Source organism: Anolis sagrei, chromosome X (assembly GCF_037176765.1).
Source record: "Anolis sagrei isolate rAnoSag1 chromosome X, rAnoSag1.mat, whole genome shotgun sequence".
Lineage (NCBI taxonomy): Eukaryota > Metazoa > Chordata > Lepidosauria > Squamata > Dactyloidae > Anolis > Anolis sagrei.
The window spans coordinates 63943137-63959172 of NC_090034.1; the positions used below are offsets into that span (position 1 = coordinate 63943137).

The 16036-nt window shown below is 42.3% G+C and overlaps 1 protein-coding gene across 8 annotated transcripts in view; it reads left to right on the forward strand.

Annotated features, from left to right (window-relative positions):
- Window positions 1-5918: 5918 nt before the first annotated feature.
- Window positions 5919-16036, forward strand: part of PUM1 (pumilio RNA binding family member 1) — an 80249-nt gene continuing 70131 nt past the window's right edge. For 6 of the 8 annotated variants that reach the window (XM_060784679.2, XM_060784682.2, XM_060784681.2 and 3 more), the window contains exon 1: window positions 5928-6034. The gene's annotated coding sequence lies outside the window, so the exon portion shown is untranslated. Of the gene's footprint in view, window positions 6035-16036 lie in introns of all 8 variants that reach the window. The other 2 variants (XM_060784675.2, XM_060784680.2) reach the window with 1 other exon arrangement.

A 16036-nucleotide genomic window follows, 5' to 3' on the forward strand; every position in this document is an offset into this window, starting at 1 on the left:
ATGTGTCCAGAGGAGGGCGACTAAAATGATCAAGGGTCTGGAGAACAAGCCCTATGAAGAGCGGCTTAGGGAACTGGGCATGTTTAGCCTGAAGAAGCGAAGGCTGAGAGGAGATATGATAGCCATGTATAAATATGTGAGAGGAAGCCACAGGGAGGAGGGAGCAAGCTTGTTTTCTGCTTCCTTGGAGACTAGGACGCGGAACAATGGCTTCAAACTACAAGAGAGGAGATTCCATCTGAACATTAGGAAGAACTTCCTGACTGTGAGAGCCGTTCAGCAGTGGAACTCTCTGCCCCGGAGTGTGGTGGAGGCTCCTTCTTTGGAAGCTTTTAAGCAGAGGCTGGATGGCCATTTGTCAGGGGTGATTTGAATGCAATATTCCTGCTTCTTGGCAGGGGGTTGGACTGGATGGCCCATGAGGTCTCTTCCAACTCTTTGATTCTATGATTCTATGACTCGAGTATAAGCCGAAATGTGGGAAATGCAGCAGCTATGGGTAAATTTCAAAACAAAAATAGATATCAATAAAATTACATTAATTGAGGCATCAGTTGGTTTAATGTTTTTGAATATTGAATATTAAGATAAGACTGTCCAGCTCTGATTAAACCATTATTCTAATCTTCAGTGTAAATGTGCTTATGTATCTTTCCAATAATAATAAAGATAGTAAAATAATAATAATAATAATAATAATAATAATAATGAAATCCAGCATATATACCTCGTTTGCTGTGTCATACTGTGTTTTTGTGTCAGGGAAATTAATAATAATAATAATAATAATAATAACCAAGTAAAATAATGGAAATGTAATAACAGTGATAACAGAGTAAAATTATAAATGCAGTAACAATAAAAATAAAGTAAAATAATAAATGTAATAATAATAAAGAATAAATAAATAATACTAATAATAAATAGAATAAAATAATAAATGTAATAAAATAATAGGGTCAAGTAATGTAAATATAATAATAATAATTAAAATAATTCATGTAATAAAATGATACTAATAACAAAGTAAAATAATAAATAACCTTGACTCGAGTATAAGCCGGAGGGAACTTTGTCAGCCTAAAAAGGGGGCTGAAAAACTAGGCTTATACTCGAGTATTTACAGTAATTAAAAATTTGTAAAATTCTTCCCCCTGAAGTAGTACCTATTGATCTACTCACATTTTCATGTTTTTGAACTGCTAGGTTGGCAAAAGCCGGGTCTAACAGCGGGAGTTCACCCTGCTCCCCAGATTCAAACCACCGACCTTCCAATCAGCAAGTTCAGAAGCTCAGCGGTTTAACTTGCTGCACCACTAGGGAGCCCTTATATTTCTAAAAGAGGGTGGCTCAAGCTGGTACAAAATGCAGAGCTCGGCTTCTTGCGGGAATTCTTGCGGGAATAAAAGAGCTCAAGCTGGTACAAAATGCAGCTGCTCGGCTTCTTGCGGGAATTCCGATGAGATGCCACATAACCCCAATCTTACTGCAGCTGCATTGGTTACCAATTGAGCACCGGATCTCTTTCAAAGTGATGGTACTCACCTTTAAGGGCCTCGCATGGTCTGGGGCCGATGTACCTGAGGGACCGCCTCACCCCCTACCAACCCCAGAGATCCTTCCGTTCTGAGGACCAAGATCTATTGGAAATTCCCAGTGTCAAGACCTTGCGTCTAACAGCAACCAGACGCAGAGCCTTCACAGCAGTGGCACCATCACTCTGGAATACTCTGCCACCTGAAGTCCGTGCCTTGCGGGATTTATCAGCTTTCCGCAGGGCATGTAAGACATATCTATTTCCACGGGCCTTTGATTTCTGATATTGCTGGTTTTAAATTGTTTTAAATTGTTTTTAAATTGTGTTCGATTTTAGCCTGTTCTTGTAAGCCGCTCCAAGCCCCAGGGGAGTGGCAGCATATAAGTTCGAATAATAAATAAATAAATAAATAAATATGCTCCCCACATGCTGCTGGATTCCAACTTTCAGTATGTTTCACAGCATGCAGGATAATGGAAGCTGCAATTTGAAAGCACTTGGAGCTTTTCCCATTTTGCACCTCTCTTCTTGAACAACATGGCCTCTACTGTTTCTGAGAAAATAGGTCTGTGGAAGCAAGTTTTCAAATGCAAATTGTTTGAAGGTAAAGAAAATGGGTATAGATCTGATGGATGTACAAACGTACATCCAGGAAACACATTCAAAGGGAAGAATGCTGGCCATGGAACAAAATACCAAACCTCAAGTTCCAAAAACTATAAAAAAGCAAAGCATATATTGGCCAACCAAAATGCACAAAAATATATCTGACGGGATACCTTCAGTCAAAAGACCCTTCTGAGTTTAAGAAATACTGGGAACCCTTCAAAAGATCTCTAGAAGGAAATACTATTTCAACATGAGGATTTAATGCTTAAAATGGAAAGTCTGACCATTATAAATCTAAATTTCCAACATATTGTTTAATGTCCTCCTGAAGAAAGACACAATGAAGAACCCCCTTTGGAGCTACAGTAGAGTCTCACTTATCCAACATAAACAGGTCGGCAGAATGTTGGATAAGTGAACATGTTGGATAGTAAGGATAGATTAAGAAAAAGCGTATTAAATGTCACATTACGTTATGATTTACAAATTAAGCCCCAAAACATGTTCTACAACAAATTGTCAGAAAAAGCAGTTCAATACAGGGTAATGTTATGTAGTAATTACTGTATTTATGAATTTAGCACCAAAATTTAGCAGTGTATTGAAACAGTTCTGGATCAGGGCAGGAGGCAGACTCTGTTGGATAATACAGAATGTTGGATGAGCGAAGGTTGGATAAGCGAGACTCTACTTCAACTAGTCCAACGATCGGCAGCCAGGTTGCTCACCGGAGCGACGTACGGGGAACATACAACTCCTTTGTTACGCCAACTTCACTAGCTACCGATCAGCTTCCAAGCACAATTCAAAGTGCTGGTTTTAACCTTTAAAGCCCTAAATGGTTCTGGCCCAGACTACCTGTCCAAACGTATCTCCTGCCACGAACTATCAAGAAGTTTAAGATCTTCAGGAGAGGCCCTGCTCTCAATTCCACCACTATCGCAAACATGGTTGATGGGGATGAGAGACAGGGCCTTCTCAGCAGTGGATTGGATGACCACTGTATTTTCTGTTGGTCATGGGGGTTCTGTGTGGGAAGTTTGCCCCATTTCCAGCGTTTGTGGGTTTCAGAATGCTCTTTAATTGTAGTGAACTATAAATCCCAGTAACTACAAATCCCAACTGTCAAGGTCTACTTCCTCCAAACTCCATCTGTGTTCATATTTGGCCATATGGAATATTTGTGTCAAGTTTGGTCCAGATCCATCATTGTTTGAGTCCACAGTGGTCTCTGGATGTAGGAGAACTACAACTCCCAAACTCAAGGTCAATGCCCACCAAACCCTTCCAGTGTGTTCTGTTGGTCATGTGCCATGTTTGGTTCAATTCCATCATTGGTGGAGTTCAGAATGCTCTTTGATTGTAGGTGAACTATAAATCCCAGCAAGTACAACTCCGAAATGTCAAGGGCTATTTCCCTTAAACTCCATCTGTGTTCATAAAGCCCTAAACGGTTCCAGCCCAAGCTACCTATCCGACCGCATCTCTGCCTATGAACCCACCAGGACTTTGAGATCTTCCGGGGAGACCCTGCTCTCGATCCCGCCTGCTTCTCAAGCTCGGCTGGCAGGGACGAGAGATAGGGCCTTCTCGGTGGTGGCTCCTCGGCTGTGGAACGCCCTTCCTACGGACATTAGGCTAGCACCATCTCTAATGGTATTCCGCAAAAAGGTGAAGACCTGGCTGTTTGAGCAGGCGTTCGAATAATTAGTACAATGATTGGTTAATGAACACTGGAATGGAACAATGGATGACGAATCTGGAACATGTTTTTGATGACGAGACGACAGTGAATGGGTATTGTAGTAACTGTTTATTAATTGTGTAATGTGTTAGGTTGTTAACTGTTTCTATACTGTAGCACTGAATTTTTGCTGTTCATATTTGTTGTGAACCGCTGTGAGTCGCCTTTGGGCTGAGAACTGCGGTATATAAGTAAGGTAAATTAATAAATAAATAAATAATAAATAAATATGGAATATTCATGCCAAGTTTGGTCCAGATCCATCATTGTTTGAGTCCACAGTGCTCTCTGGATGTAGGTGAACTACAACTCCCAAACTCAAGGTCAATGCCCACCAAACTCTTCCAGTGCGTTCTGTTGGTTATGGAAGTCCTGTGTGCCATGTTTGGTTCAATTCCATCATTGGTGGAGTTCAGAATGCTCTTTGATTGTAGGTGAACTATAAATCCCAGCAAGTACAACTCCGAAATGTCAAGGTCTATTTCCCTGAAACTCCATCTGTGTTCATATTTGGGCATATGGAATATTCATGCCAAGTTTGGTCCAGATCCATCATTGTTTGAGTCCACAGTGCTCTCTGGATGTGGGCGAACTATAATTCCCAAACTCAAGGTCAATGTCCAGCAAACCCTTCTAGTTTTTTCTGTTGGTCATGGGAGCCCTGTGTGCTAAATTTGACCCAATTCCATCATTGGTGGAGTTCAGAATGCTCTTTGATTGTAGGTAAACTATAAATCCCAGCAACGACAATTCCCAAATGACAAAATCAATTTTTTTGAGTGGAGGACATAAATTGGACTGTTAGGTGTCTTGTGTCCAAATTTGGTGTCAATTCCCCCAGTGGTTTTGAGTTCTGATGGTAGCATGAACTAACATTACATTTTTATTTATATAGATATTATTATTGTTATTATTATGTATTGCATGTACCTGGTTCAAGATTGGGAAAGGCGTCCGGCAAGGCTGCATACTCTCACCCAACCTTTTTAACTTGTATGCAGAACACATTGTGCGATGTGCGGGGCTTGAGGAATGCAAAGCTGGGGTGAAAATTGCTGGAAGAAACATTAACAACCTCAGATATGCAGATGACACCACTCTGATGGCCGAAAGCGAGGAGGAGCCGAGGAGCCTTCTAATCAAGGTGAAAGAAGAAAGCGCAAAAGCCGGGTTGCAGCTAAACATCAAAAAAACCAAGATTATGGCAACAAGAATGATTGACAACTGGGAAATATAAGGAGAAAACGTGGAGGCCGTGACAGACTTTGTATTTCTAGGTGCAAAGATTACTGCAGATGCAGACTGGCCAGGAAATCAGAAGACGCTTACTTCTTGGGAGGAGAACAATGTCCAGTCTCGATAAAATAGTAAAGAGTAGAGACATCAGACTGGCAACAAAGATCCGCCTAGTCAAAGCCATGGTATTCCCTGTAGTCACCTACGGATGTGAGAGCTGGACCTTAGGGAAGGCTGAGCGAAGGAAGATCGATGCTTTTGAACTGTGGTGTTGGAGGAAAGTGCTGAGAGTGCCTTGGACTGCGAGAAGATCCAACCAGTCCATCCTCCAGGAAATAAAGCCCGACTGCTCTTGGAGGGAAAGATACTAGAGACAAAGTTGAAGTACTTTGGCCACATCATGAGGAGACAGCAAAGCCTAGAGAAGGGAATGATGCTGGGGAAAGTGGAAGGCAAAAGGAAGAGGGGCCGACCAAGGGCAAGATGGATGAAGTGACTGGACTGACCTTGAAGGCGCTGGGGGTGGTGACGGCCGACAGGGAGCTCTGGCGTGGGCTGGTCTATGAGGTCACGAAGAGTCGGAGACGACTGAACGAATGAACAACAACAACATTGCATGTACAGATACTATCACAGGATACCCGACTCTAGGGTCCAAGCGACTGGTCTTGGTCTCCGAACAGAACTGGGCCTACCTGTTTGTGTGCCTGCCTTTGGCGGGAGTGCGCCTGCGCGCGAGCAAGTCTTCCCCTCCCTCCCCGTCCGGCCTGCCTGAGCCTATCCTTCCCATGATGCGGCGCGGCGCGGGGAGGCTCGAGCGGGCCGCCATGTTGTCGGAGTGAGAGGCAGGCGGAGAGGCCCGGGGGAGGGGGGCCCGTTGTATCCGTCGCCATCGTGCCGCCCCGCCCGTGAGTATCCGGACCGGAGTGGGCGCGGGCGGGAGGAGGGTGCCGGGGGGTCCCGGCGGAGGAGCCGCCTTGGACGGGGCCGGGCGGGGGCGGCCGAGAGGAGGCTCCTCCGAAGGGCCGGCTAGCCAGCCAGCCCGGTGGGTGGTTGCCGGGGCCAGGTTCCCAGGCCGAGCAAGGCCTCTATTGTTATTCCCGGAAGCAAGCGAAGGCAGCCGCGGAGGGAGAGCACTCCGAGGGGCGCGGATCCCCCGCCAAGGGCTTCAGAGGAGCGGGAGGAGGCGGGCCCCATTGTCCCCTTTCCCTCCCCACTTCGGGGGAGGCCGGGGCGGGGAACGAGACGGGGATAATGGGGCGCAAGGCCAGAGAGAGTTGCAAGGAAAGGCAGGCCGAAAGGGAGGAGAAGAACAACCCACTGAGCAGGCTGTAAACATTCAAAGGCCTTGCCTAATTGCAGGCTCCCTGCCCAGGACATACAGGAAACGGCGTGTGGTAAACTTGGCGTGTTTCGAGACCCCTTCCACACAGCTGTATCAAACCCACCCTCAACTGAGTTATCTGGTAGGGTGGACTCCGGTAACTCAGTTCAAAGCAGATAATCTGGATTTTATATAGGGATGTAGAAGGCCCCCCTGATCTCAAATGCTTGTCTCAGAGCCCTTCCAGATCTGATCCCAGGTTTTCTGCTTTATCTGAGTCTGCACTGCCAGATAATCTGGGATAAACAGAAAACCTGGGATCAGATCCTGGGATATAGGGCTTGTCTGGGAGGGCCATTAGGCCCCATCTACGCTGCCCTATAATCCAGATTGTCAAAGGACATCATCTGTTTTGAATTGGGATTATCTGAGGTCCCTTCCAGACAGGCCCTATATCCCAGGATCTGATCCCAGGTCTTCTGTCTTTCCCAGATTATCTGGCAGTGTGGATTCAAATAATCCAGTTTAAAGTAGAAAACCTGGGATCAGATCCTGGGATATAGGGCCTGTCTGGGAGGGCCATTAGGCCCCATCTACGCTGCCCTATAATCCAGATTGTCAAAGGACATCATCTGTTTTGAATTGTGATTGTCTGAGGTCCCTTCCAGACAGGCCCTATATCCCAGGATCTGATCCCAGGTCTTCTGTCTATCCCAGATTATCTGGCAGTGTGGATTCAAATAATCCAGTTTAAAGTAGAAAACCTGGGATCAGATCCTGGGATATAGGGCCTGTCTGGGAGGGCCATTAGGCCCCATCTACGCTGCCCTATAATCCAGATTGTCAAAGGACATCATCTGTTTTGAATTGTGATTGTCTGAGGTCCCTTCCAGACAGGCCCTATATCCCAGGATCTGATCCCAGGTCTTCTGTCTATCCCAGATTATCTGGCAGTGTGGATTCAAATAATCCAGTTTAAAGTAGAAAACCTGGGATCAGATCCTGGGATATAGGGCCTGTCTGGGAGGGCCATTAGGCCCCATCTACGCTGCCCTATAATCCAGATTGTCAAAGGACATCATCTGTTTTGAATTGGGATTATCTGAGGTCCCTTCCAGACAGGCCCTATATCCCAGGATCTGATCCCAGGTCTTCTGTCTATTCCAGATTATCTGGCAGTGTGGATTCAAATAATCCAGTTTAAAGTAGAAAACCTGGGATCAGATCCTGGGATTTAGGGCCTGACTGGAAGGGCTCAGAGCCTACACTGACATATAATCCTGTTTAAAGCAGATAATCTGGATGTTTATATGGCAGTAGAAGGAACACTGAGTATCTTTTGTGAATACTTGCATAGGCCCCTTCCACACAGCTGTATAAACTCTACACAGAACTGGATTATATGGCAGTGTGGACTCAGTGCCAAAGCAGATATGCTGGATTATCTGCCTTGATATTCTGAGTTATATGGCTTTGTCGAAGCCTGTGGAAGTGTGTGTCTGGATGCTATATATTGTGAAGCTTTAAAGTGTATTTCACTAAGGAATTGTCTTCTTCAGTCCACCAAACCCGAAGTTTGTGTGTCTTTGTATTGTGTTTAGTTGATCTTGTGTTGGAATCTTTTTCATTTCTCAGTGCGAAGGGGAAAGGCCACCTTTTCTTCCTCCCACAAGTCAGTTACTATACCAATAATAGGAGTATTGGGTGTCCACATTTTTTTTTGAGTTTTCAAACTTTATTGAATGAAAAAACATGTTTAACAGAAAATATGTTAACATTTAGATTGAGACATTTTTTCCTATTAATATTGTCTTCCCTTTATGAAGCAAAACAAAACTACAGTAAATTATAGTTTTCACTTGGACATATCATGACCCATTAGCTATAGCTGTGTAAATTAGGAAAAGACTGAATACTATGGTGAAAATGGAAAATTATAAGAAACGTATTAATTTCTAGGGTACAGGACTGTGTTTCATTACAATTAGAACATCTGTATTAGTTAGTAGAGATGACTTGCCCAAGGCATTTTTGTCAATCAAGTTATTTTTTTCACATGGATCACAACAAAAAGTATCCCTTACCCTTTCAACCAGTAGAAATGACATGAAACTAAAGAGGGTCTCCATATTGGATTGCTTGTTAAAATAATATTTTTATTTATAAGAGATAAACAATGAGAGCCCCCCTCTTAGGTTTGCCACCCTTCAAGTTAATTTAGGGCCCTTCCATACAGCCATATAATCCAGAATATCAAGGCAGATAACCACAATATCTGCTTTGAACAGCATTATCTGAGTCCACACTGCCATATAGCCCAGTTCAATGTGGATTTTATACAGCAGTGTGGAAGGGGCCTTAGATGAAGATGTTCTGAAATGATTTAAAGTTACAAAAGGGGATGGGATTACCTTTTGATTATGTGCATTCAGCCTTCAGCTATAAATCTTTATTTATTTATTTATTTATTTATTTACTTCGCTTATATACCACAATTCTCAGCCAAAGGGCGACTCATTGCGGTGTACAACATAGAAAAACAGGTGCAAAATACAAAACATAGTGTAAAATAATCCACAATCATTATCAAAAAACATCTCATCAAAACATCAACATTACTACAGAAGCCATTCCGAGTCGTCTCATCGTCAAACCCACAATCCGATAACATTTCCGTTGTTCCATTCCTATAGTCAAATTACCAGTCATTGCACTTCTTGTTCAAATGCCTTCTTAAACAGCCAGGTCTTTAACTTCCTGCGGAATATCAACAGGGAGGGAGCTAGCCTGATGTCCACGGGAAGGGTGTTCCACAGCCGAGGAGCCACCACCGAGAAGGCCCTATCTCTCGTCCCCGCCAGCCGTGCCTGTGACGCAGGCGGGATCGAGAGCAGGGCCTCCCCGTAAGATCTCAGTTAGGGAGTTAACTTGTCAGGTGAAACCCTTTTTTAGTGAATGTTGTTTTGTGTGGTGGTATTTCAACAACAAAGTGACTATTACAAAATGATTCTACTGTGAGTGTTTGCTCAGAAGTGAACGGCACTGTATTCATTAAGGATCCACTTTAAATCCAGTTTCTACCTCCTGCAGAATTCTGGAGCTTGCAGTTCAGGGAGGGATCTTTAAACTGCTCGGCCAGACGGGTCCTGGACCTCACTAAACTACAAGCCTCAGAATTCTGCAGGAAGCGGAAACTGGATTTAAAGTGGAGCCACGCTCTAGTGCAGGGGTCCTCAAACTTTTTAAACAGAGGGCCAGGTCACAGTCCCTCAAACTGTTGGAGGGCCAGATTATAATTTGAGAAAAAACATTTATGAATTCCTATGCACACTGCACAGTCTTATAGTTTATTTGTCTTAAAGTCTTAAAGTTTATTTGTAGTGCAAAAACACTTTAAAACAATATAATAATTAAATTGAAGAACGATTTAAACAAATATAAACTTATTAGTATTTCAATGGGAAGTGTGGACCTGCTTTTGACTGATGAGATGCGATTGTTGTGTGCTTTCAAGTTGTTTCAGACTTAGGTTGACTGTGAGTGAGGACCAGGTAAATGACCTTGGAGGGCCGTATCCGGCCCCCGGGCCTTAGTTTGGAAACCCCTGCTTTAGTGTGATGAGGCTATAAGACTGATCCCCAGCTTAGTGATGATCATACAGTTGCACTTTCCCCCCCCCCCCCAATTTCTTAGTTTGTTGCTTCTTGTGTGCATTCAAGTCATGTCCAATTTATGTTGACCCTGTCATGGGGTTGTTACGTTTCTTGGAGTTGTTACTGACTTGTGACAACCCTAAGGTGAGCCTGTCATGGGGTTTTGTTAGCCAGCTTTGTTCAGAGGGTGCTGGCTTTTTCTTCTCTGAGGTGAAAGAGTGTGCCTTGCTCAAGTTAATCCAGTGGGTTACCATTTCAGAGTAGGGATTTGAACCCTGATCTCCCTAGTTCTATTCCAGGACTCGAGTCATCACGCTATGCTGTCTAGTTTCATAGTGCAAAACAAAAGTGCTCATTCAGGCAGTCCCAGTATACAGGTTGGGCATAGTTTATCCAGGATACTAATGGTTGGCTGAGATAGTGCCACCTTTGCTTTACTGTACACATACTATTATTTCATGCACAAAATTGTTTAAAATATTGTATATTGCATATCAGGTATGGGCCAACTTGTTTTGGTGTTTTGGACTTTGACTCCCACAATTCCTAACAGCTGAAGTTTGCCCATGCCTATTGTATATAAAATTACATTCAGGCTATGTATAGAAGATGTACATGAAACAAAAAAAGTTGTGATTAGACTTGGGTCCAATCTCCAATGTTATGTTTGTGTTGTTGTTCATTCGTTCAGTCATCTCCGACTCTTCGTGACCTCATGGACCAGCCCACGCCAGAGCTCCCTGTCGGCCATCACCACCCCCAGCTCCTTCAAGGTCAGTCCAGTCACTTCAAGGATGCCATCCATCCATCTTGCCCTTGGTCGGCCCCTCTTCCTTTTACCTTCCACTTTCCCCAGCATAATTGTCTTCTCTAGGCTTTGCTGTCTCCTCATGATGTGGCCAAAGTACTTCAACTTTGTCTCAATGAGCAGTCGGGCTTTATTTCCTGGAGGATGGACTGGTTGGATCTTCTCGCAGTCCAAGGCACTCTCAGAGCTTTCCTCCAACACCACAGTTCAAAAGCATCTATCTTCCTTCGCTCAGCCTTCCCTAAGGTCCAGCTCTCACATCCGTAGGTTACTACAGGGAATACCATGGCTTTGACTAGGCGGATCTTTGTTGCCAGTGTGATGTCTCTACTCTTTACGATTTTATCAAGACTGGACATTGCTCTCCAATGTTTGTACCTACGTATATATGTGTGTACAAACAGGTATTCCAAAATTTAAAAATTCTGGTCTCAAGAAATGTTGATAAGGGATATTCAACCTGCATTGGTGTTTGGCCATGGCCATAATATTTTTATGTTGGAAATTTGGAAAGTCATAGGAAAACCAGCCAGTTTCCAGTTTCCCAAAAGAAACGTGGTAGTTTAAAGGTGCTTTTGTAATGTGGGTATATCTCCAAAGTGAGCAAATTGTAATCCTGTACATGTTAGAGTTCAGTTTCTACCAGCTTTAGGCATCAGCATATCTAATGTCAAGGAATAATTGTAGTTGTAATTCCACAACATCTGGAGGGTTGGACAGTTGCTTATCCATGGTGCAAGTGTGGGCATTTACAAATCATAGTCAACCAGAATCCTTAGACCCGCTTATATAAGGCTAAGGTTACCCCCATGCTCCTATACAGAGCAGAAGTCTGGGGCCTAAACCAGGGATCATTATTAAACCAATCTTAAGCACAGCACCTGTGTAACTTTCTGGGAGTGGATAAAAAGACCCCAGCTGCAGCAGTGAGACCAGAAATGGGAGTATACACAGTTGATGGTTTATCCAAAATTAGGGCATATAAATATTGGTTAAAACTAAATGCCGTAGCAAATGATAGACTACCAAAACTGTGCCTGTTAGAGCAGAGCAAAAATCAACATCAGTCCTCTTGGCTAGCTCAACTGACAAAATACATTAGGGGTTGTGCACTTCTAATTCTGTATCAAATCTCCTAAAAGAACTAGATCCAAAAATAGTGGCACAATGAATACAGGATATAGAGGCCCAGAAAGACATTGCTGCCCTCAGTAAAGCCGGCTCACTGAAATGGCTAAGACGCTTCAAACACTTTTTTCAAACAGCCAAATACCTAAAGACAGAAATGCCTAGACATCTCAGGAGGATATTCACTAGAACCAGATTTGAACAGACGGATACAATGGTTAAACATGGAAGATTTAACCAGGTTCCATACAACGAACATTTCTGTATCTGTGGGGTGACAGAGGTAGAGTATATTACACATACACTGTTTAGTTGTATTTTGTACAAGAAAGAGAGAAATCAATACCCCGGACCATTCATTACACAGAAGACTCACTGGGATCCCCATATCAAATCTACATTTTTAATGGATGGCCAGAATGCTAAGATAACACACCAAACACCCCCTTTTCTACATAAAGCAACTAAGCTGAGAACTGTGTATTTGGAAGCGATTGGGGTAAACTGTAGGGATGAGACAGATATCTGCACTGGAGTGGGATTGTGTAATAGCTGGTCTATTTTAACCTTTGTTTTAAACCTTCGTCCTTAACTTCTGTGGTATGAAGTTTTACCTTGGCACTGTTTTTGAATTATCTTTAACTTTTAACTTAATCATGTTTTAATTGTGTTTTAATGTATGTTCACTATTACAGGAGTTTTAGGACAGTGATTGGTGTCTATTTGTGTATTTTCTTGTTTTTGTCTTTTACTGTTGATATTGGTCAGTGGACTAATCAATAAACTTTACAACTATGCTGGTATTGGATAATGGGAATTGCAATCCATCTAAAGAGTCTGAAGTTGCCCCTTTGTACTACTGATTTTGTGGTCTCCCAATAGTTCTGATATTCCTGGTGCTATAGGCTATATTTTAGAGAAAGGAACTGGCAAAACCGCCTCTGAGTACTTCTTACCCAGTGGCTGTCATGTACTCACCATTGGTTTATAGGGACTTGAAGATATACAGTCACGGGATGATTGACAGAGTGTGCTAACAGGCCATTCTGGTTTAGCCATGTAGAGTCCATAATCCTTATTATGCCACTGAACAAATAAAAGTATTACCACAGTATAGATTTTGGAGTAATATTGGAAAGCAGAAGAGGCCTGGTTGAATGAGTAGGCAGAGTTTGGCAATGTGTTTCATCCTTCAGCTGTGCATGAGCAGGAAAAAACTTGATGTAGAAGCTGGTAATAGTAATTTTGAAATCCCTAATTCAGAAGCACTGTAATTTCATGTGATAATGTAAACCTACTTTAGTTTTAAACTTGCCACTTGTGCTTCCAATCACTTGTCAAGATTGCTCTTTTGGGGATTTCCTTGCTTACGCTAGAAGGAAGTTTCGAACTTTCTTAGATTGGTATGAACATTTGTAAATAGTTACTGGTTTTGAGTCCCATGCTTGAAAAATAGTTAGAATAGTCATTGTTAGATGAGTGATTGTATAAAAATATTTTCTTTGATTCTGAGATGATCAGACAAAAATCATGTCTATATCTCAATCTTAATCCAAAAAACAAAATGTGTCCTTTATGGTTAAATTTACCACAATCCCTTTCTTAGGGCCCTTCCACACAGCCCTATATCAAGGCAGAAAATCCCACAATATCTGCTTTGAACTGCGTTATCTGAGTCCATACTCAGATAATGTGGGATTTTCTGCCTTGATATTCTGGGATATAGGGCTGTGTGGAAGGGCCCTCAGTTCCCAACAACCCTGTGGGGTTGGGTAAGCCAAATGAGACTATGCCTGGTGTTGTAATCACCCATTGAGGCTCAGGACTGATTTGATTTATCTTGTGTCTGCTACTAATTTAACTGTAACACCATATGGGCTCCTAGTTGTCTAGAGGACAGTTTAATATAGTTGTGTAATAGCTAATTTTTTGTTGTGCCAAGTAAGCTTAACCCTTATTGTTCAGTTTGTCCTTTCTGCTTTTAAGTCACTCTGTATGGGTAACCACTCCAAAGTAGGATGTGCTGTTTCCACATACTAACATTCGGATCCTCTTTGGGATAGCCAAGTTGCCCATGTAGCAATAAAGAAAAAAAGTTAAAACTTTTTTGTTGTAAAATAGAGATGTTACACATTAACCCTAGAGTTCCTTAAAACTATATCATTACAGCTAGTTGCGGGGACATGAGAGAAGCCTCCCAAAGAAGATAAAAACACCAAATCATCCGTGCGTCCCCTGGGCAATGTCCTTGCAGACGGCCAATTCTCTAACACCAGAAGCAACTTGCAGTTTCTCAAGTCGCCCCTGACACGACAAAAAAAAAAAAAAAAGCTAGTTGCTGCAGAGCATCCCCAACCAGAGGACCAATAGAGAGAACTCATATTTATAAGACATTGGTTTGTAACCAACTGGAGACTTTTAAGTTATCTTAAAGTCATTTTGCAAATAACTACATAACTATTTTTACTTCTGTGCCCCCCCCCCCCCCAACATAGCAATGTGTTTGTTTATTAAAATGAGTGTCTTATATTTTTGGATCTATAAGGCAGCAAGGCAGCTTATGACACTTAAATTTGATTAAACAGATCAAAATAACTTAACACTGAATTGAAAGAAATGGACTGATAACTAGAGTTGGATAACACCCCCAGCTCAAAAATAGCTTGTATTTCTGAATGCATTTGAAGTATGTTTTGGACTTTCTCAGGCTCCTGAGGATGTGATAGGGTATATTTCATTTCACAAGCTCTGAAATCCCGAGATACTTTACAGTCCATTCCATCTCCCATTTTTGCTGCTGTAGTGAAGGTTTGAAAATTGACTCTTCCCTGTTATCATATCAGAGGAGGACTTTCTCCTGCCTATTTCCCATTTATAATAACCTGCATGTTATGTGATTCAGTCAGTAATGTTTGGAAATTGCTGTTCTCAGTGCTCCCTGAACATTATGGGCAGCTGTAGGAGGAGTATGCCAGAGAACTATATCAAGTGATGCACTAGCAGATGCATACTAACACAACAAGATTTTTCCCCTTCTCTCTGTCCAACAACCATCCAGAATCAATTTTGGGGATCCACAGAGGACTGTAGAAGGAAAGGGAGATTTCCCCCTGCTGGTTCTGTTAATAGAAGTACCCCAGTTGCAGCAAAGGAGGTGAAAAGAGAAATATTTTTTGTTCACTTTCTGTTCCAGATAGCAGAAGCACTTCAAATACTAAAAAAATCCAAACCTCTCCAGCTTTTTCTATATACTGGGTAGCCACCTGCAAGTGGGCCTGCAAGTTCGGCAGCAGATCCACACTGTTTTGGAATATGTGCATCCTTAACATCTACACTGGATCATCATGTTTCTAGTTGTACACCTTTCAGAGATGTTTTTTCTAGATCAGCTGCAGATTCCTGATACATAAAATAGCAATTACACATTTGACATTATTTGACATGAAGTTGCTTTAGGTTGTTTCCCTTTGCCATGGTTTAATACCATAAAAGTGCCCTCGTGTATAACATGTTTATTGTAAGCCTATTTTGCTTTGTAAGCTTGCCAATCCGATTGTGAGCATTTTCTAAAAATTGCTTTAGAGAAGGTACTAGAAGATTGGTATGATGCTTTCTATTGGGAAGCCCAGTAATGGAACATTATTCAAGAAGTTTTCTGTTTGGAAAGAAATTCTGTCTTTATCCTTTCAGGCATGTGATGATAGACTTCAGTAGAACTTAATTTGTGAACCTCCCTTACAAGGAAAATTTGCCTGGTTCATTTACTTCATGTAGCACAATAGGCATACCAGAGGACATTTGGTACTGCATAGAATTTATTGTCCCATAGCTTTCTAATATTTTTGTTATGATTTTGTGATAATTTTTATGGTTTTGCAACACCATTATATACAATGATGTAGCAGAAAAATCAAGGTTTGTTTTGAGGTGGGTTTTCGGGGGGGGGGGGTATTTTCAAGCCATTTATGGTTGAATTCCTGGGTACAAAATCCGTGGC